This window comes from Bos mutus, chromosome X (genome assembly GCF_027580195.1).
Source record: "Bos mutus isolate GX-2022 chromosome X, NWIPB_WYAK_1.1, whole genome shotgun sequence".
In the NCBI taxonomy this organism is placed as follows: Eukaryota; Metazoa; Chordata; class Mammalia; order Artiodactyla; family Bovidae; genus Bos; species Bos mutus.
This window is the reverse complement of record NC_091646.1, coordinates 76746115-76769526: the sequence shown is the minus strand read 5'-3', so window position 1 is coordinate 76769526 and position 23412 is coordinate 76746115. Positions and strand designations below refer to the sequence as shown.

The window sequence follows — 23412 nt, the reverse complement described above, 5'->3', positions numbered from 1 at the left end:
AAGCTAGGCTTCAGCAATATGTGAACTGAGAACTTGCAGTTGTTCAAGCTGGATTTAGAAAAGGCAGAGTAACCAGAGATCAAATTGCCAACATCTGTGGGATCATCGAAAAAATAAGAGAATTCGATAAAAACATCTACTTCTGCTTCATTGACTAGGCTAAAGCCTTTGACTGTGTAGATCACAACAAACTGTGGAAAATTCTTTAGGAGATAGAAATACCAGACCACCTTAGCTGCCTCCTGAGAAACCTGTATGCAGGTCAAGAAGCAACAGTTAGAACCAGACATGGAACAACAGACTGGTTCCAAATTGGGAAAGGAGTATGTCAAGGCTGTATATTGTCACTCTGCTTATTTAACGTTTATGCAGAGTACATCACAGGAAATGCCAGGCTGGATGAAGCACAAGCTGGAATCAAGATTGCCAGGAGACATATCAATAACCTCAGATACACAGATGACACCACTCTTATGGCAGAGAGTGAAGAGGAACTAAAGAGGCTCTTGGTGAAGGTGAAAGAGGAGAGTGAAAAAGTTGGCTTAAAACTCAACATTCAAAAAGCTAAGATCATGGCATCTGGTCCCATCACTTCATGGTAAATAGATGGGGAAACAATGGAAACAGTGAGAGACTTTATTTTTTTTGGACTCCAAAATCACTTCAGATGGTGACTGCAGCCATGAAATTAAAAGACACTTGCTCCGTGGAAGAAAAGCTATGATAAATCTAGACAGAGTATTAAAAAGCAGAAACATTACTTTGCCCATAAAGGTCTGGATAGTCAAAGCTATGTTTTTTTCCAGTAGTCATTTATGGATGTGTGAGTTGGACCAAAAGAAGCCTGAGCACCAAAGAATTGATGTTTCTGAGCTGTGGTGTTGGTGAAGACTCTTTTGAGAGTCCCTTGGACTGCAAGGAGATCAAACCAGTCTGTCAATCCTAAATATTAATTGGAAGGACTGATGCTGAAACTCCAAAACTTCGGCCACCTGATGCAAAGAGCTGACTCATTAGAAAAGCCCCCGACGCTGGGAAAGATTGAAGGCAGGAGGAGAAGGGGATGACAGAGGACAAGATGGCTGGATGGTATCACCCACTCAACGGATGTGAGTTTGAGCAAGCTCTGGGAACGGTGAAGGACAGGGAAGCCTGGTATGCTGCAGTCCGTGGAGTCGCAAAGACTGAGCAACTGAACTAACTAATTCCATTCTATTCCTCTACAAATTTAAGTGTATGCGTTTTTCCTTATTGTACTTTTTACTCTCACTGTACTTCTGTTATTTTAGTGGTAACTTCTGAATATTTCTTAATTATTTAACTTAACAATGTCTGAACTTCAAAAATATATTAACTTCTCTACCAATTTTATTCTGATCTCTATCTCTTCCTGAGTTGTATGATATTTTTGTTTAGAATCTTTGAATCACCATTTTTTCAATCCACCACTCAGTATGATTATGTTTTTAATACACACCATGTTTTTTAAATTGACATCCATGTTTATCATTTTATTTACTCTTAATTCCTTTTAGCTTTTTAGACTGTCCTTCTGGTATCATTTTCCATATCCTGGAGTGCAATAGTTTTCTATCGTCTCTGTCCATCAGAAACACTTTTAAGGAGCTTTAAAAATATACATAAATGCCTGACCTCACTCCTAAGCTTTAGATTAACATTAGCTGGGATGGGGATCAGGGATTGGCATTTAAAAAAGAAGAAAGATGGAAGCTCTCCTAGTTATATTAATGGGCATCCTGAGTTGAGAACTACTGCTTTATAAAGTCCATATTTATGTTGTTTATTGTTTGTCTTCCTCACTAAAATGTAAATTACAACAGTGAAAGGACTTTTTTCCACTCTTATTTATGGTTTTATTTCTACTGCTTGGAACAGTGGCAATCACAGGATAGTTGACCATCAAATGTTTGTTGAGTGAATGAAAGTACTAAGAATAGTATACATGGCAGAAGCAGAGAAGGGGAGCAGTTGTCTGGTTTTGTTTAAGGAGTGAAACAAAGCATCAGCAGGATTTTGAGCTGACCTTTGAAAGATGAATACGAGTTAGCAGAGTGTGAAAGCACAGAGATCTGAGATCTTAGTGCAGTTTCCAAATGATAAGCAGCTGCATGAGACTTGGATTTAGGGAGAAGCTGTGTGTTGAGAGATGGAGTGAGAGAGAGACAGAGTTAGACTGTCAAGTGTTTTGTATATCATGGTTGGCATTTGGGGGAGAAACATGGAAGGTCTGAGCTAAGTGATCCTGATAAATTAGAAGTGGATGAAGTCTGTAAATGTCCAGTGAGTTTTTCTATAATGGCAACCTTCTCCCCCTTCACTACGTAATGTAACCCCGATAGTACATTCCTATCTCACTTTATTGTTGTTCAGTGTATGTCTCTTTTGTGACCCCCATGAACTGTAGCCTTCTAGGCTCCTCTGTCCATGGGATTTCCCAGGAAAAAATACTGGAGAAGGTTGTTATTTCCTTCTTCAGGGAATCTTTCCAACCCAGGAATCAAACCCTCATCTCCTGCATTGGCAGACAGGGTTCTTTACCACTGAGCCACCAGGGAAGCCCCGCTATTCCACTTCCTTGGGTTATTTCTATACTTGTCACCTTTTAGCATGTATTTTCTAAAATATTTTATTATTCATGACACAAGAATGAAAGTTCTGTCAGAGCAGAAATTTTGCCCAATTTAGTCACAGTTCTATCCTCAGGGCCTGGTGCATATTAATTAAATTTTTTTTTGCATGAAATAATCAAAATTTTGATTGCAGAGGGCACCAAGGAAAATGCTCAGGTTTCACTGCCTCTGGATTTATAATAATCCATTGTTTTTTTCTTTCCAGCTCAACTCCAAACACAATTAATTCTTAATATCATAAACCCCCTCATTTTCTGTATGTGGTCACTGATCACCACAATAGCCTCTAAACCAATCTCTCTGTCTCAAGGTTGCACTTGTTGCTGTTCAGTCGCTCAGTCATGTCTTACTCTTTGCAACCCATGTACTGCAGCATACCAGGCTTCCTTATGCTTCACTATCTCCCAGAGTTTACTCAAACTCAGGTCCATTGAGTCAGTGATGCCATCCAACCATCTCTTCCTCTGTTGTCCCCATCTCCTCATGCCTTCAATTTTTCCCAGCATCAGGGTCTTTTCCAGTGAATCGGCTCTTCGCATCATGTGGCTGAATTATTGGAGCTTCAGCCTCAGCATCAGTCCTTCCAATGAATATTTAGGGTTGTCCCTTAGGATTGACTGGTTTGATCTCTTTGCTGTCCAGTTCAGTCGCTTAGTCGTGTCCAACTCTTTGCGACCCCATGAATCACAGCACGCCAGGCCTCCCTGTCCATCACCAACTCCTGGAGTTCACCCAGACTCATGTCCATCGAATCAGTGATGCCATCCAGCCATCTCATCCTCTGTCGTCCCCTTCTCCTCCTGTCCCCAATCCCTCCCAGCATCAGGGTCCTTTCCAATGAGTCAACTCTTTGCATGAGGTGGCCAAAGTACTGGAGTTTCAGCTTCAGCATCATTCCTTCCAAAGAAATCCCAGGGCTGATCTCCTTCAGAATGGACTGGTTGGATCTCCTTGCAGTCCAAGGGACTCTCAAGAGTCTTCTCCAGCACCACAGTTCAAAAGCATCAATTCTTCGGCCCTCAGCCTTCTTCACAGTCTAACTCCCACATCCATACATGACCACAGGAAAAACCAGAGCCTTGACTAGACGAACCCTTGTTGGCAAAGTAATGTCTCTGCTTTTGAATATGCTATCTAGGTTGGTCATAACTTTTCTTCCAAGGAGTAAGCGTCTTTTAATTTCATGGCTGCAGTCACCATCTGCAGTGATTTTGGAGCCCCAAAAAATAAAGTCTGACACTGTTTCCACTGTTTCCCCATCTATTTGCCATGAAGTGATGGGACCAGATGCCATGATCTTCGTTTTCTGAATGCTGGCACTCTCAAAAGTCTTCTCCAGCACCAAAGCTTGAAAGCATCAATTCTTCAGTGCTCAACTTTCTTTATGGTTCAACTCTCCCATCCATATATGACTACTGGAAAAACCAGACAGATGTTTTTGTCAGCAAAGTGATGTCTTTGCTTTTAACATGCTGTCTAGGTAAGTTATAGCTTTTCTTCCAAGGAGCAACTGTCTTCATTTCATGGCTGCAGTCACCATCTGCAGTGATTCTGGAGCCCAAGAAAATAAAGTATGTCAGTGTTTCCATTTTTTCCCCCATCTATTTGCCATGAAGTTACGGGACCAGATGCCATGATCTTAGCTTTTTGAATGTAAAGTTTTAAGCCAGCTTTTTCACGCTCCTCTTTCACTTTCATCAAGAGGCTTTTTAGTTCCTCTTCACTTTCTGCCATTAGGGTGGTGTCATCTGCCTATCTGAGATTATTGATATTTCTCCAGGCAATGTTGATTCGAGCTTGAGCTCATCCAGGCTTGCATTTCCCATGATGTACTCTGCATATAAATTAAATAAACAGGGTGACAATATACAGCCTTGATGTACTCCTTTCCCAATTTTCAACAAGGTTGCACTAGTACAACCCATTTCTATATTTTGATTTGAATCATTACTACATTTTTTCTTACTTAAAATTGTCTTTGATTTTCTGTTTTCCTCATAATTAAGCTCAAACTCCATAACATGGCATGCAAGGTTCTTCCTTGTCTGATCTCTTACATTCAGCCTTCATCTCTCATCACTGCTTCTTTCACACTATACTTCAAAATCCACTATCTTTCTTCCTTTCCATTCATCCATTCCATCATGTAGTCAACATTAAACAAGTCTTCATTGAGTACCCTCTAGTATATAAGGAGTATTTTAGATTTTAATTATTCACCAATTGATGGAGTAGCCATAGTTTCAACACTGTCTTCTCTTCATCTATTATTATTGTCACATTATAGTGCTACTAGTTGTTTATGTGTTCATTTTGCTCACTGGTTGGAGGGTCTTGAAATCCAGGATTATATCTTAATCTTCTTCATATGGACAATATCAGAAACAGAACCTTACACCAAGTGGTTGTTCAAAATCTGTTGGTTGAATGACAAAACATGAGTCAAATGCTGAAATGAACTATACAAATACTAGCAAAAGTAAAGACCTTGTGCTAGCGCTTGTCATTACCCTGACCACATTTTGGTAATTTATTTATTCATTCCACAAGCATCCATAATCACCTATTTTATGCTAGACTCTTAAGTGTTTAAATGTTGCCTTAGCTCTTAGGCTGTGGGCTTCTAGTGCCATGTCTCTGGGTCTAGCATAGTATTTGGTACACTTGTGAACTGGCTGAAAATAACCACAAAAGAGAAGAACTGGGGTATAGATTTTGGCCCTAGAGGAGTTTTCTGGAGGTAACAGCAATAGGTAACTCAATATTGAACTTTTAACCAAAGTAAGGCTTATTCTTATTATTGAAACTTTTTGTCAATTATCATTGTCTTCATTTGGGTGGGGGATATAAAAGTACACAAGAATGCTTTCTAAATGAGCTCACTTTCATTTGCAAATTTGAGTATGGAATGTTACTCTCTGGATTCCATTTCAAGACAGAAATGATTCAGATTTAAGACTTTTTAAAGATCTTGAAATTTTTATACCAGTAATTAAAATGAACTTATTTTTTAATTCCAGAAAGCAGTTAATCAGCATGGTAAATATGTAACTGTAGACATCCGAGAGTTAAGGAAGTAACAGTACTTGAAAGTCTGAATCAGTAAGGCGAGGTGACAAATAGGATACATAGAGTTTGGCAGAGATGCCTCAGTTCCTGGGATGACTAGGGCTAGTAGGATTTGTAAAAAATTACTGATTCCTTCTTCCAGACATTCTACGTCACTATCCAGGTGCGCATCTGGTGAGAGAGCCATTGAGATACAGTATTTCAAAAGCTTGCTAGAAAGGCACAGGAAGTTGTCTGGAGTGAAGGCGGAGGTGGGGGCGGGGAGTGATGAGGGCGGGGGTGAGGGTGTGGCGTCCCGGGCAAAAGCTTCCGCCAACAAAAGAAATTAGCACTTCCGGTCACGCCTTCATCTTGTCGCGGCGTTCTTCACCAAGGTGAGTGTAAAGAAAGGGATTGATAATTTTCACAAGTGAGTCCCCAAACACTTCAGGAACGCTTTCCTCTTTGTTTCACCACGAGGTGGAAAGAATTCATCTCCAGGGTACACTGAAGGATGTTTCTGACGCTTGTGGTTCTGATCTCTATCTCCACTCTCTCACTCCTCAGGAGATGGCTGGCCGTCGTCCCCTCCTTCTGACTCTTATGGTCCTTTTATGCCTGATTATTCTTCACTTCACCTCTTTATCTCGAATCCTCTTCCTGGTCTTTATGAATTTGGGTCATTCCCTGTACCATCGATTTTCTTTCCTACCTCTTACTCCCACCTTCCACCCCGCCCTCCTCTTAGCTTCAGAACTTTTGCTACCCTCTTCCCCGACTCTGGCTTCCATGATGGCTCAGACAGTAAAGCGTCTACTGCAATGCGGGAGACCTAGGTTCGATCCCTGGGTCGGGAAAATCCGCTGAAGAAGGAAATGGCACCCCACTCCAGTACTCTTGCCTGGAATATCCCATGGACGGAGGAGCCTGATAGGCTACAGTCCATGGGGTCGCAAAGAGTCGGAAACGACTGAGAGACTTCTGTTTTCTTTCCCCTAGTCTGAGCCTACATTCTTCCCTTTTTTTCCCCTTTAAACCCCAGTATTTTATTCCCCCTGAAGGCTTTTGATTCTCTTTGGTCCTACTTCTGCAGAGGACAGTGAATTATTTATTAATACTTTATAAAACCAGGTGTGGCTTCTATTTCAAGGGCAAGGCTGTTTTTGTTGTCTTTAAAAATAAGCAAAGGAGCAGAAAATTTTTAGAGCTCTCAGAGACGTAGGAACTTGTTCAGATTATGTACTTGTATTTATTTATTACCCTGAACGAAATCACATATCAGATATTGCACTGGTTTCAGCCTATGACATAAAAAAATTTTGGTATACAACTGAATCTCCAAATTTTGAGTGACAAACATAGTGAGTTTTGCTTATAACTTGGTGTCAGCTTTAGAGGGTGGAAGCTTTCCCATCTTTAGAATTTCTCACAGGGCAGAAATGGTTGACAGATACGACATCCAATCACAAATTTATTAATTCATGTGAGTTGGGTTTATTATGTAAATATTTTCCTGGTGTTCAGTAGCAACATTGAAGAACAAGTTGACAGATTTTTAAGACGATTTTTTTTTTTTTGAGCTATGCATGTATTATCTATTTGGTGCAATATGAATTTTGTCTTTTTCATTTGTTGCAATGTGAATTTATGTTTTTGCACCATTTATCGTGTGTAAACTGTCTTGCAAGACTATTCATTAATTATCACAATTTATTATTTCAATTCCAAGAGAGAAAATTAAATTTATAATGAGGGTGAGGGGTATTTCAGGTTATAAAGAGGAATTTAACTAGCAGTCTCCTTGAACAAGCAACTTATTCCCTCTTCTGTAATGTGTTAGACTTGCCAAAGTAAGGGATGATTAAGTATAGTTGAGAGACAATGAGTGAATATATCATAAATATATAATAGGTTGTGATAGAGAGGGTTGTACTATGTTAGATAGGAAAGGCAGAAAGGCCTCCCTGGTATTGTGACATTTGAGCAGAAATCTAAAGGAAAAGAGGGCACAGACTATACATATATGAGTGGGAAGCTGGGATATATTTATGACAGTGGCTTTGCATTTGTTGGTAATTTTGCTTCCAGCATTCCCTCTTCTCCCCTCTACCTGTGGTCACTAGCCAATGGCAACCCACTGCAGTATCCTTACCTGGAAAATCTTATGGACAGAAGAGCCTGGTGGGCTGCAGTCCATGGGGTCGCAAAGAGTCCGGCACGACTGGGCGACTAACACTTACTTACTGCCTACTCGAATGATCTAATCTGTCCATGTAGGTTCCCCATATTGTCTTTCTCCTGGCTAGCTTCTTGCTACATTTAGGTGAATTGTCAGTTACCAGCCCCTCTGGGAAGACATGTCTGCCTCTATCCTCACCTCTTCCTCAATGTGTTAATTTGTGGTGCACTGTATGCTAACCTGCAGCATATTTGCTTTCCTCTCTCACTGCTCTTTTCTCTGCATGTTCGTAATGTTGCCCATAAATGTTTGGTGTGGTAAATTGAAATGAATTTAGTGCCTGTCTTTTATATACAACCTTTTTAATGTAGTTGGCTCCCTAATTAATGTTCAGAACCACTGTTTAAAAGTCAGTATCATCATTGTCATTTTCCTGATGACAAAACCCAGACTCAGGTGGGTAGTAACTTGCTAAATGGTGGAGTTAATGGAGTTAAAGTCTGTCAGATACTCAGTCCTGGCCTGATTGTCTCTTTCTCTCTCTCTGTCTCTGTTTATTAATGAGAAGTAGAAAATACACAAAATTTTATTAGACATAGTCTGGATATAAAAATTTCATTTTGTAAGCTCTCTTTCACAAGTCTGATTATATCAGGTACTTGATTTACTTCCTAGTTATAAATGTTAAGAGCTGAAAAGTGTGATGACTTTTTACTTTATTTTTTTTTCCCATTTTCAAACTTTTTATTCTTTTTTTCCTTTTTAACTTTTATTGGGGTATGAATACATAAGGGTACAGCTGAAAGCATTGTCACCACTGTGTAACCTACCACATGATCCAGCAATTCCACTCATGGTATATATCTGGAAAAAGTGAAAACACTAATTTGGAAAGATGTGTGCACTCCAGTGTTCTTAGCAGTACTATTTACAATGGCCAGGATATGGAAACGACCCAAGTGTCCATCAGCAGATGAATGGATAAAGATATGGTGTATATGTACAATGGAATATTGTTCTTTAGTCACTAAGTCGTGTCCGACTCTTTTGCTACCCCCTGTACTGTAGCTCGCCAGGCTCCTCAGTCTGGGGGATTTCCCAGCAAGAATACTGGAGTAGGTTGCCATTTTCTTCTCAAGGGGATCTTCCTGACCCAGGGATCCAACTCACATCTCCTACATTGGCAGGCAGATTCTTTACCACTGAGCTAGCAGTGAAGCTTTGCAATTACTCAGCCATAAAAAAGAATGAAATTCTGCCATTTGTAGCAGTGTTGTATGTACCTAGAGAATATTATGCTTAGTGAAACAGAGAAATACAGATACTTTATGGTATCACTTATATTTGGAATCTAAAAAATAATACAAATGAATATATATATAGCAAAACAGAAACAGACTTGGTGATATAGAAAACAAACTAGTGGTTACCAGTAGGGAGAGGGGCAAATAGCAGGTATGGGATTAAGAGATACAAACTACTATGTATAAAATAGATAAGCAATAAGGATATATTGTATAGCACATGGATTTATAGCTATTGTATTGTAATAATTTTAAATGGAGTATAATCTGAGTCACCATGCTATACACCTGAAACTAATATAATACTGTAAATCAACTGTAAATTCATGTTGGGCTTCCCTGGTGGCTCATTGTTAAAGAATCTGCCTGCCAGTGCAGGCAATGCAGGTTCGATGCTTGGTCCTGGAAGATCCCCTGGAGAAGGAATGGCACCTTGCTTCAGTATTCTTGCCTGAAAAATCCATGGATAGAGGAGATTGCAAAAAAGTGGGACACAACTTAACGACTAAACAACAGCATACTTCATTTAAAAAAAAAAAACAATTATCAGTATCTGAAATCCCTTGAATATATTTCCCTACCAGTTACAATCTAAACCTCAAATTAACCACATCTTGGCTTCTATCACTGTATAATAATTTTCCCGTTTTGGGACTTTATAAAGATTTGGTATGTTTTTGTGTGTGGTTGACTTTGGCTTAAGATTTTGTTTTTGATACTGAGCCAAGTTATTGAGTGTAGTAGTAATTCCTTCATTCTTATAGCTCTGTATTCCATTGTGTGAATATGCCACAACTGATAGGCAATTTGGTTGTTTATATCTTTATTTGGTCTGCAAATAGTACTATAAACATTCTACAACATGTCTTTTGGTGATATATACACAGATTTCTGTTGAACATATACCTAAGAGTAGAACTGATTAATTCATAGGTTATGGATAAGATTAGCTTTAGTACGTATTGCCAACCAATTTTCCAAAGCAGTTGTACTAAAAAAACTCCTAATAGAAAATTTTAAGAGTTCCAATGCTCTAGAATATTGCCAACACATACTGTGTTGTCTTTTTAAGGAAAAAATATGTAACCATTCTAGTGGTTATTAATAGTATCTTGTGGTTTTATTTTGCATATCTCTGCTGATAAATGTGCATCTTTTCCTGTTTGTTGGCTTAGATATCTTTTTTTCAAGGTACCTATTCAAGTCTTTTGACCACTTTTTCTCCTGGACCATCCTTTTCTTATTGTTCTGTAGAAGATCTTTCTTTAGTAAGAATGTGAATACTTTGTTAGATCTGTTTATTGCAAATTTTCAATTGCTTGCACTTTCAGACTCTTAATGGTGTCTTTTGATGAACTGAATACAACCACATTTTGGAGATATTGCAGGTTTGCTACTACCGTTGCAGTAAAGTGAATATCACAATAAAACAAATCATACACATTTTTTGGTTTCAAGTGCGTTTAAAAGTCAATTTTGCACTATGCTGTAGTCAAGTAAGTGTGCAATGCATGCATGCTCAGTCGTTAAGTCTTGTCCAACTCTTTGCGACCTGACCCCATGGACTGTAACCCACCAGATTTCAGGCAAGACTACTGGAGTGGGTTGCCATTTCCTCCTCCAGGGGATCTTCCCAGCCCAAAATCTGTGTCTCCCGCATTGGCCACCTGGGAAACTCCAAGTGTGCAATAGCACTGTCTAAAAAAGAATATACCTTAATTAAAAAATACTTTATTACTAAAAAGTGTTAACCAGCATCACACAGGGTTGCCACAGACCTTTAATTTGTAAAAAATGCAGTATTTGTGAAGCACAGTAAAACAAGATATGCTTGTATCTCAATTTTAATATTGTTGAGTTCATAATTTTTCCTCTATATGGGTAGTGCTTGTTTGTCCTGGTTAAGAAATCTTTGCCTTTCTCAAAGTCATAGAGATGTTTTTCTATGTGATGTTATTGTTTAATCTCATTTATATTTCTAGTTCATTTGATACTGATTTTATTGTATGTTGCCAGTATGATATATGGATAAAGGCCCATTGTTGTTGTGTTGTTGTTTTGAAACAGACATCCAGCAATTCAATACCATTTATTGAAAAGATCATCCTTTCCCTCTAGCATCATCATCTTCTTCATAAATCAGATGATTAGGTTATATATGTGGGTTTATTTCTGAATTCATTTCATTTTGGTTTTTCTATTAGTACCACTGTCATAATTAATGTAACTTTATAATGTATCTTATATATGGTCAGTAAGTCCTACAATTTTGCTCTTTATCTTTAATAATGCTTTGGTTATTCTTGGCCTTTTGAATTCCATATACATTAAAAAAAACTAGCTAATATATTTATTTTAATTGGAGGCTAATTACTCTGCAATATTGTAGTGGTTTTTGCTATACACTGACATGAATCAGCCAGAGGTGTACATGTGTCCCTCATCCCGAACCCCTCCCCATCCCAGCCCTCTGGGTTGTCCCAGTGCACTGGCTTTGTGTGCCCTGTTTCATGCATCGAACTTGGACTGGTGATCTATTTCACATATGGTAATATACATGTTTCAATGCTATTCTCTAAAATCATCCCACCCTCACCTTCTCCCACCGAGTCCAAAAGTCTGTTCTTTATATTTGTGTCTCTTTTGCTGTCTCACATATATGGTCATTGTTGCCATCTTTCTAAATTCCATATGTATGCATTAATGTACTATATTGGAGTTTTTCTTTCTGACTTACCTCACTCTGTATAGTAGGCTCCAGTTTCATCCACCTCATTACAACTGGTTCAAATGCATTGTTTTTAATAGCTGAGTAATATTGTATTGTGTATATGTACCACAGCTTTCTTATCCATTCATCTGCCGATGGACATCTAGGTTGCTTCCATGTCCTAACTTCCATGTAAACAGTGCTGTCATGAACATTGGGGTACATGTGTCTCTTTCAATTCTGGTTTCCTCGATGTGTATGCCCAGCAGTGGGATTGCTAGGTCAAATGGCAGTTCTATTTCCAGTTTTTTAAGGAATCTCCACGCTGTTCTCCATAGTGGTTCTACTAGTGTGCATGCCCACCAACAATGTAGGAGGGTTCCCTTTTCTCCACACCCTCTTCAGCATTTATTGTTGGTAGACTTTTTCATAGCAGCCATTTTGACCAGCATGAGATGGTACCTCATTGTGGTTTTGATTTGCATTTCTCTGATAATGAGTGGTGTTGAGCATCTTTTCATGTGTTTGTTAGCCATCTGTATGTCTTCTTTGGAGAAATGGCTGTTTAGTTCTTTGGCCCATTTTTTGATTGGGTCATTTATTTTTCTGGTATTGAGCTGCATGAGCTGCTTATATATTTTTGAGATTAATTGTTTGTCAACTGCTTCATTTGCTATTATTTTCTCCCATTCTGAAGGCTGTCTTTTCACCTTGCTTATAGTTTCCTTCGTTGTGCAAAAGCTTTTAAGTTTAGTTAGGTCCCATTTGTTTATTTTTGCTTTTATTTCCATTCCTCTAGGAAGTGGGTCATAGAGGATCCTTCTGTGATTTATGTCGTAGAGTGTTTAGCCTGTGTTTTCCTCTAGGAGTTTTATAGTTTCTGGTCTTATGTTTAGATCTTTAATCCATTTTGAGTTTATTTTTGTGTATGGTGTTAGAAAGTGTTTTAGTTTCATTCTTTTACAGATGGTTAACCAGTTTTCCCAGCACCACTTGTTAAAGAGATTGTCTTTAATCCATTGTGAATTTTTGCCTCCTTTGTCAAAGATAAGGTGTCCGTAGGTGTGTGGATTTATCTCTGGGCTTTCTATTTTGTTCCATTGATCTATATTTCTGTCTTTGTGCCAGTACCATACTGTCTTGATGACTGTAGCTTTGTAGTATAGTCTGAATTCAGGCAGGTTGATTCCTCCAGTTCCATTCTTTTCTCAAGATTGCTTTGGCTTTTCAAGGTTTTTTGTATTTCCATACAAATTGTGAAATAATTTGTTCTACTTCTGTGAAAAATACCATTGGTAGCTTGATACAGATTGCATTGAATCTATAGATTGATTTGGTTATTATACTCATTTTCACCCGTATATATTTTTTAGAGGGCTTCCCATGTGGCACTAGTTGTAAAGAACCTGCTTGCCAATGCAGAAGACTTAAGAGATGTGGGTTTGATCCGTCAGGAACATCCAGTGGAGGAGGGCATGGCAACCCACTTCAGTATTCATGCCTGGAGAATCCCATGGACAGAGGAGACTGAAGGGCTGCGGTCTCTAGGGTTGCCAAGAGTTGGACACGCCAGAATTGACTTAGCATGCACACATTTTAGAATCAGCTTGTCAGTTTTCACAAAAATCCTTGGCATTTTGATTCAGATACCAGTTTAATAGGTCAATTTGATACTTTTCCCACAAATATCTCATTGTTCATCTCCTAATATTAGGAACACTTTGTAAATAATTTAATTGCCATCATCTTACTAAGAAAACTTAACAATAATTCCCTAATATCATATACCTACCTACTGCATTTTCAGATTTTTTTCAAACTGTGTTTTATTTAAAACTATTATCCAACCTAATGTGTTTTTATATTTCTTAAGATTTTATTGTTTTCTATATTGTATTGAACTTGTTATATATTTAGTACTTTTCAAGTCATTACTTCTTCTGTTGCTCAAACTGTCTGGTTTGGAAGTAGTCATATGAAACTCCTTCACGTTGGCTTCTGTTTTTTTTTTTCTTTTATTCCTGAAATTTTCAAATAGTTTTAAAGAAGAAAGTAGTAAGCACATGCACCACACATAACCATGCATAATCCTTTCCCAAGCTTCAACAATTAATACTGTTTAACCAATTTCGTTTTATTTTTTCTCCTCACCCACTTTTCTCACTGGGGTATTTGAGAAAACGGCACTCAGCCACTATGTCATTGGACAGATAAATAACTCATTATGGATCCTTAAGTCATAGGTGTGTTAAATAAGGAACCACAAGGGGACGACAGAGGATGAGATGCGTGGATGGCATCACTGACTCAATGGACGTGAGTCTGAGTGAACTCCGGGAGTTGGTGATAGACAGGAAGGCCTGGCGTGCTGCGATTCATGGGGTCGCAAAGAGTCAGACACGACTGAGTGACTGAACTGAACTGAGGCTGTTATACTTAATAAGATTAACAGTAATGCTTTATATTATCTAATACTCAGTTCATATTCAGATTTCCATGATTGTCTGAAAAATGTCTATTTACAGTAGCTTTGTTAAATCTATATCCAAAAAAGACCATTTATTGCTACTGGCTGTTTTTCTCTTGAGTCTCTTTTCCTGTAAATCCTCTAAAGCCCCCACCCCCATGCCCTGCCAGTTTTAAAGACTGTTGATTTATTGGAGAAACTAAGTCATTTGTCTGATTGACAAATGGACTTAGATGATTGCTTCTTTGATGTGGTTTTTATTGTTTTCTCCTTCCCATATTTCCTCTTCACTGGAATTTAGAGCTAGAGGCTTGATTAGCTTCAGTTTAATTATTTTTTTAAAGGTAAGAATCATCTCAGGCAGTGTAATGCACTTTTTATTGCAATACCTCATGGGTGATTTTATCTTTTTAACTGATGCTGGGGTTGATTTGTGTTTTCAGGTGATCTCAGCCTGATCCCTCCATTGTAGCATTTCCTCCCAACCTTTCTCCTGTTGATTTTCAGAGCCATTGGAGATAACTGTCTAAATTCAGTATTTCAGTAGTGGTTGTAAAGTAGTGGTAGAATTCTACCAGTTATTCTGCATTTATTAGCTGGGATTATTTTATAAAGGAGAACTTTTCCTTGCCAGATATGTTTTTTTGTTCTAATTTATGTTTCATTAAAAGAAACTCAAGATTTATGAACAGAAATAGACTCACAGACATAGAAAACAAACTGACGTTTACCAAATGGGATAGTAGGATTAGGGGAGCAAGAGATAAATTAGAAGTTTGGGATTAAAATATACACTACTATTTATAAAACAGATAAACAGCAAGATCCTATTGTGTAGTACAGGGAACTGTACTCAGTATCTCATAATAACTTATAATGGAAAAGAATGTGAAAAGCTATATATACATACACATATGTGTATATAACTGAGTCACTTTACCATACACTTGAAACTAACACAACAGTATAAATTAACTGTAGTTAAGTTAAAAACTGTTAACATTTAAAACAAAGGATAAATGCTTTTTTTCATATATCAGTTTTCAGAATTGATTTCCTAGAGACCTTCATTGCTTAATATCATTAAGAATTCATGGATTTTTATGTATTTAATGTGTATCCATTGTGATTAAAATTTTTCACTGAGGTATAGTTGGTTTACAATGCTGTGTTAGTTTCAGGTCTACAGCAAAGTGATTCAGTTACAGACATATATTTATTCTGATTATTTTCCATTAGAGGTTATTATAAGATATTGAATATAGTGCCTATGCTATACAGTAAATCCTTGTTACTTATCTGTTTTATATGTATATTAGTGTGTATTTATTAAACCCATCAGTTCAGTTCCATTCAGTCACTCATTCATGTCTGACTCTTTGTGACGCCATGAACTGCAGCACACCAGGCTTCCTGGTACATCACCAACTCCCAGAGCCTGCTCAAACTCATGTATGTCGAACTGGTGATGCCATCCAACCATCTCATCCTCTGTCGTCCCCTTCTTCTCCTGCCTTCAGTCTTTCCCAGCATCAGGGTCTTTTCCAGTGAATCAGTTCTTCACATCAGGTGGCCAAAGTATTGTAGTTTCAGCTTCAGTATCAGTCCTGCCAATGAACACTTAGGACTGATTTCCTTTAGGATTGACTGGTTGGATCTCCTTGCAGTCCAAGGGACTCTGAAGAGTATTCTCCAACACCCCAGCTCAAAAGCATCAATTCTTTGGTGCTCAGCTTTCTTTATAGTCCACCTCTCACAGCCATACATGACTACTGGAAAAACCATGGCTTTGACTACACAGACCTTTCTTGGCAGAGTAATGTGTCTGCTTTTTCATATGCTATCTAGGTTGGTCATAGCTTTTCTTCCAAGCAGCAAGTGTCTTTTAATTTCATTGTTGCAGTCTGCAGTGCAGTTCGCATCTGCAGTGATTTTTGAGCCCCCAAAATAAAGTCTCTCACTGTTTTCATTGTTTCCCCATCTATTTGCCATGAAATGATGAGACCAGATGCCATGAACTTAGTTTTCTGAATGTTGAGTTTTAAGCCATCTTTTTCACTCTCCTCTTTCACTTTCATCAAGAGGCTATTCAGTTCTTTGCTTTCTGCCATAAGGGTGGTGCTATCTGCACATCTGTTTTGCCCTGCTTCATTTTGTACTCCAAGGCCAAACTTGCCTGTTACTCTAGGTATCTCTTGACTTCCTAGTTTTGCATTCCAGTCCCCTATGATGAAAAGGGCATCTTTCTTTTGTTGTTAGTTCTAGAAGGTCTTGTAGCTCATCATAGAACCTTTCAACTTCAGCTTATTCGGCACTGGTGGTTGGGGCATAGACTTGTATTACTGTGGTATTGAATGTTTTGCCTTGGAAACCAGCAGAGATCACTCTGTCGTTTTTAACATTGTACTCAAATACTGCATTTTGGACTCCTTTGTTGAATGTGAGGGCTAGTCCATTTCTTCTAAGGGATTCTTGCCCACAGTAGTAGATACAGTGGTCTCCTGAATTAAATTCGCCCAAAGCGGGAGTATGGGTTTAATGGGGATTATTCAAGATGGTGGAGTTGAAGGATGTGCATTCATCTTCTCCTGTGAGAACTCTAAAACTGCAACTCACTCTGAACAACCATTGACAGGAGAATGTTGGATCCCACCAAAAAAGATACCCCACGTCCAAGGGCAAAGGAAAAACCCCAACAAGGCAGTAGGGAGGCAAAATCATGTTTAGAATCATACCTCACACCCGCCAGAGATGCTCAGAGGGATCAAACAAATTGTGCCATTTTAGAAATTAGAAGTAGTTTTCATTTGTTTCCTGTATCATTTGACAAGAATTCATTAGATCTTGACTTCATTGCTCTCTGATACATTTTAGGCTCATCATGTACACTGTCTGCCCCAGTGCTGGAATCAGTCATTTTGCAAGGAATCGTGTATTCTTTCAGTAAGGATTGGTACTTAGAAAACAAGATGTGAATGCTCAGGAGATTTTTTTTGTCATGTGCTCTTTTCCTCTCTATTTTGAATACATTTGAATGGCTTTATTTATGTAGTTTTTCATTCATTCAGCAAAAATTCACTTACAATGATATATATGGTGTTATGTTTGGTATAGGAGATGTGAAGGTAAATCTGACTAGTTTCTTGTCCTTGATGAAGGTTCATTATAGTGGTAATATGAATAAACAGTCAGTGACTAAAGTATGATCGGTACTCTGGTGGGCATAGGCAAGTGGGATTGACAGTCTGTGGCAGCAGAGAATGGGCATTTGAAAATGCCTTGGAAAGAGGAGATCAGATCAGATCAGTCGCTCAGTCGTGTCCGACTCTTTGCGACCCCATGAATCGCAGCACGCCAGGCCTCCCTGTCCATCACCAACTCCCGGAGTTCACTGAGACTCACGTCCATCGAGTCAGTGATGCCATCCAGCCATCTCATCCTCTGTCGTCCCCTTCTCCTCTTGCCCCCAATCCCTCCCAGCATCAGAGTCTTTTCCAATGAGTCAACTCTTCGCATGAGGTGGCCAAAGTACTGGAGTTTCAGCTTTAGCATCATTCCGTCCAAAGAAATCCCAGGGCTGATCTCCTTCAGAATGGACTGGTTGGATCTCCTTGCAGTCCAAGGGACTCTCAAGAGTCTTCTCCAACACCACAGTTCAAAAGCATCAATTCTTCGGCGCTCAGCCTTCTTCACGGTCCAACTCTCACATCCATACATGACCACAGGAAAAACCATAGCCTTGACTAGACGAACCTTTGTTGGCAAAGTAATGTCTCTGCTTTTGAATATGCTGTCTAGGTTGGTCATAACTTTCCTTCCAAGGAGTAAGTGTCTTTTAATTTCATGGCTGCAGTCACCATCTGTAGTGATTTTGGAGCCCAGAAAAATAAAGTCTGACACTGTTTCCACTGTTTCCCCATCTATTTCCCATGAAGTGGTGGGACTGGATGCCATGATCTTTGTTTTCTGAATGTTGAGCTTTAAGCCAACTTTTTCACTCTCCTCTTTCACTTTCATCAAGAGGCTTTTTAGTTCCTCTGCACTTTCTGCCTTAAGGGTGGTGTCATCTTCATATCTGAGGTTATTGATATTTCTCCTGGCAGTCTTGATTCCAGCTTGGGTTTCTTCCAGTCCAGCGTTTCTCATGATGTACTCTGCATATAAGTTAAATAAGCAGGGTGACAATATACAGCCTTGATGAACTCCTTTTCCTATTTGGAACCAGTCTGTTGTACCATGTCCAGTTTTAACTGTTGCTTCCTGACCTGCATACAAATTTCTCAAGAGGCAGATCAGGTGGTCTGGTATTCCCATCTCTTTCAGAATTTTAATGTTTGATATTGGATGAATAGAAGAAGTATGAAGGTAGAGGAGCTATGAAGGGTTTCAGTCAGAGGAAACTGAAAGAGGCAGAGGGATCTTGATGTATTTAAGGAAAGGTATGTATATAGTTGGTCATAACTGAAACATAAGTTTTATGTAGGGGAAGAGAGACAAAATTGGAGACCTGGATGGGGTCCAGGATGTTGAGAGCCCCAAAAGTCAGGTCAGAGAACTGAGATTTCACTCTGAAGGCTATGAAGGAGAAGTAATGAAATTGTCTAAAGCAGATAAGATATATAATCACCCCTGTGATGTACTGATGATACACTGGCTGGGTGGGGAGGAATGGGGCAGTAGGAGAATAATAAGGAGGAGAAACAGAGGAGAAAGAATGTCATGTTACAGTGAACCTCAGGTATGTGTGTAGCATGTGGGAGAAGTGTGTGTGTGTGTGCATTACAATAGGTTATAACATATATACTATAGAGTATATATATACACACGATAGATTATATATATTACACATAGAACTATATGCAACAGGTATATATAAAGTGTTGAATATATAATGTATATACATACACACACACATGACTGTCCCACACACCACACATACATATAGAATAATATATTAAAATAGATCTGTGCATACACACATAGATGTAGTGTTATGTGTTTATAATTCTGTATGTGGGTGTATATCCAGGGGCTGTCTCATTGCCATGGATGTAGACTTTAGAATATTTCAGTGGAGAAGCATTTCCCATGGAAGGCGGAGGGATGGGAAACCACAATAAAGATTCTCCTTGACCTAACATTAGTCATGCTCCTTTGAGCCCTTTTTTCAACTAAACTTTATCCTTGGACATTGTCTTGGCCTACTTAGCTCAGTTTTAGAAAGAATCCTGCCAAGTCAATTTAGCAAGAGTCCCCCCACCCTTGCTTGATATTTTAGCACTCTGATCTGCCTTCAGCGAGAATCCCAAGTCAGTTTAGCAAAGATCAACTTAGTTTTGATGTCTCCTTTTAGTAATTTTCTATAGCTCCATGCCTGTAGATCCCCAACTGTCTTTAACTGTATTCATAGTTGAGTCCAGTCTCTCCCCTGTACTGCAGTAGTCTTGACACCTATCACAGTAGTCTTTAATAAAGTCTTTCTTACCATTTTAACAAGTATCAGAATGATTTTTTATTTAACAGGCCACACCAAAACTTTGGCTTATTGTGCTTTTCCTCTTCAAAGCTCCACCAGTTGGCACTGAGGCCCAATTGTGTATCCTTAAGTAATATTGAGAATTCCTCTTCCTCCTCTCCTTGGGATTTAAGGGTATGGAGAGGGAGGGAGTGAGGTGATTTTTTTTTTGGCTTCTCCTGGAGGTTAGTATGTCGCTTTAACAGTTATCTCCGGGAGAGTGAAATGATGATTGAAGATGCTTATCTCCTTTTATATGTTTCTCTGTGCCGGGCATTGCTGTATACTAAAAAACGTGTATTGCACTTCTCTTTTAAAACTACTGTCTTAAACTTTTAAAAGTATATAATGTGAAATTCATCTACATGGATATATAAGATACAGACTTGAGACGGTTCTGTTAGGTTAAGGATTTAGGGGAAGCCAGGGCAGTGAGTGTGTATCGATCTGTGTTGGTGAAGGCAGAGAGAACCAGTAATGTAGTTGGCAAAGGTGTTGATGAAGTGAATGTAGACTGTTGTCTATGAAAAGTAGAATAGGTAACAAGTGGTATATGTATATTTTCAGGATGAGAAATTTGAGCATGTTTATATGCTCTGTAGTGGAGGAGCTAATAAAGTCAAAGAGGTTGTTGAAAATAGAGGAGAGAAATGGGGTAACTGGAGAAACAGGTGTGGAAAAGGTATGGTATAGTGAATATGTGGAAGAACTGGCCATGAGCAAGAGAAGGGGCATCACTTCTAATATCAGAGTTAAAGAGGGTCAGAAAGGCTTGTTTGTGAGGTTGTGGAGAGGCAAGAAATTGAGAGTTTCTTTCTTGCCCTGGTACATTCTCTGTGATAAGGTAGTAAGGGCTTTCTGGAGTGTGCGAGGGGATGAACAGGGGCCAGAGGAAGGAGGAGTAAGGTTGCACCCTTCTCTGGGGAATGGGAGAAGATTGATGGGCAGTAAGTAATAAATGCATATCTGAGCTGGAAATAAAGTGATTTTAGTCTTGTCCTTTTTTCCAGGTGTATTCAGCTGCCAAGAAGTGGGAGCAAGGAAGGCAAACGTTGAATTTGATTTTAGATTTATGAATGTGTGATGATGATTTTGAGTGGTGGGAGGTTTGAAGGGCTAAGTGGGTTGTTGAGGTTACTGATGAGGTTTGTTCAGGTTATAGACCATGGGATCTAGTCTCATCAGGAAAGAGTGTATTCTCAGTAGGATTCTGTAGAGAAGCTGGGAAGATATGAAGCTGTATGGCAACTTCAAAGCTCAAAGAGTGGATGTTTAAAAGGTGGAATTGCGAATAAGAAATTATGGTCAGAGTAGGATATTGGAGTTTAAGATTTCAGAGGAAAAGTAGTTCTGAGTGATGAGAAGGTTCTGTGGGTGGGTGAATTGGAGTGGAGGAGGTCAAGGAACTGTGAAACTGGGAGATGAACAAGCTAGCCATGGGATCATCAAAGATGGGGAAAGATACAGGGTTTAAGAGTGGAGAGGAAGGTGAGAAAGATGCTCTATTTTGTAGAAGAAGGGGTGAGTGTGGCTGAGAAGCACATGGTATGACATTGATTGGACATTGGATATGACATTGATTGGACAAAGGATAGGACATTCCTATCCTTTGATAGGAATGGAGATTTTTACAGAAGGGAGGAGGATGGAAGCAGCTTTGCACCAGATCCCTTGGATGGTCCTGGCCTTGTTTCAACTTTGTCTTTGCTTCACAAACTTTTTTTTTTTTTTTGGCCAAAAACCAGGACTAGGAAAAAACTGGTGGTAAAATCTTGAATGTAAGGGAAGCTAAGATAGCATTCTGTTCACCGATTCCTGTGCTTGGAGGGACTTGAACAACTGCCCTTAGCAACTCTCAGGGAAATGGCACTGCTGGTAGGACCGTAGCCTGCCCGGGCTTCCCGTTCTAAGAATTCTATTATAAATGAATGTGGATAACCAGTGCCTATAGCTTTCACAAAGGGGTGGATGCTTTTTATATCATCCCTTATGAGATTGAGAACACATGCTCTTAGGGGATGCTTTAAAGGAGTTCTATATGAAGGCCCTAGATTCTTTTTTTTTTTAATGTTTTTCATATTGTGTAATATAATAAAAATACCAAAAGTTGCATAAAGTGTAAAAGTACACTGAAATGAGTAATTATAAAGTAAACACCCATAAAAGAACCTTTCAACACCAAATATAGAACATTGCAAGTTATCTAGAAGCCTCAATTCTCTACCAGAGGTAATGGTTCTCTCTCAGAGGTAACCATTTATCCTGACTTGCCTTTTATGGTAATCATTTCTTCACATGTGTATACAGACACGTTTCCACATGCACACCTACTTGTGCATTCTACTACTTATGAACATTTGGATTGCTTTCAGTTTTTGGCTGTTGTGAACAGTACTGCTCCTGTTCCACATGTGCTTGAGATACATATCTGGGAGAGGGATTTGCTAGTAATAGTTTATGCATATCTTCAGCTTTACTTTGTTGTTGTTCTTCAGTCACTCAGTCATGTCCGACTCTTTGTAACCCCATGGACTATAGCAAGCCAGGCTTCCCTGTCCTTCATTATCTCCCACAGTTTGCTCAAACTCCTGTCCATTGAGTTGGTGATGGTATCTAACGATCTCATCTTTTTCCCCCTTCTCCTCCTGCCCTCAATCTTTTCCAGCATCAGGGTCTTTTCTAATGAGTTCGCTCTTTGCATCAGGTGGCCAAAGTATTGGAAATTCAGCTTCAGCGTCAGTCCTTCCAATGAATATTCAGGGTTGATTTCCTTTGGGATTGACTGGTTTGATCTCCTTGCTGTCCAAGGGACTCTCAAGAGTCTTCTCCAATACCACAGTTCAAAAGCATAAATTCTTCTGTGCTCAGCCTTCTTTAGGGTCCAACTCTCACATCTGTACATGACTACTAGAAAAACCATAATTTTGACTATATGGATCTTTGTTGGCAAAGTGATGTCATTGCTTTTTAACCTTAAAAGATAACTTTAAGAGATAATTAAAAGATAATGGAAAGTTGATTTTCAAAAGGATTGCACCAGTTTTGACTCCCAGTAAAAGTATATGAGGATTCATACTTTGGTTCTTTTCTCCCCTAGTTTTGAGGCCAGAATACTATGGCTTGGAGGTGATCAGAGATAGCCAAGGACTCGTGATTTGCTGTGAATATGGGGGACTTGATTACAATCTTACCTTTCTCCTGGAACAGTTGCCCTTAACTGCTTCAGTAGAGAACCTTGGTTTGGTCCTATCTTTCCCAGAATTGCTAGGCCCAAGAATTGGGCCATAGAATTCAGTGTGGTTGCTCAGCCTTTGAGGCCATTTGAGAATGCAGATAACCTGGGTTACCATCCTACAATACTCCTCTTTCTTGGATGGTCCAAACAATGATCTTAGCAATTAGCCAGGGGTTCTGTGTGTGGACTCTAACTCAGTTAACTCTTCCTCATACTCAGGGCTCAAGAACTGAAACCAGGAATTGATCAGAGATAATTAGCATATGTGGATAATAAGATATAAAGACTTAGATGACCCTGTGT

The 23412-nt window shown here is 39.0% G+C and overlaps 1 protein-coding gene across 2 annotated transcripts in view; it reads left to right on the top strand.

Annotated features, from left to right (window-relative positions):
* The first annotated feature begins 6024 nt into the window (after positions 1 to 6024).
* LOC102268082 (melanoma-associated antigen D1) overlaps positions 6025 to 23412 on the top strand; it is a 79683-nt gene continuing 62295 nt past the window's right edge. The window contains exon 1 of one of the 2 annotated variants that reach the window (XM_070365753.1): positions 6025 to 6094. The gene's annotated coding sequence lies outside the window, so the exon portion shown is untranslated. The remainder of the gene's footprint in view (positions 6095 to 23412) is intronic. The other variant, XM_070365751.1, reaches the window with a different exon arrangement.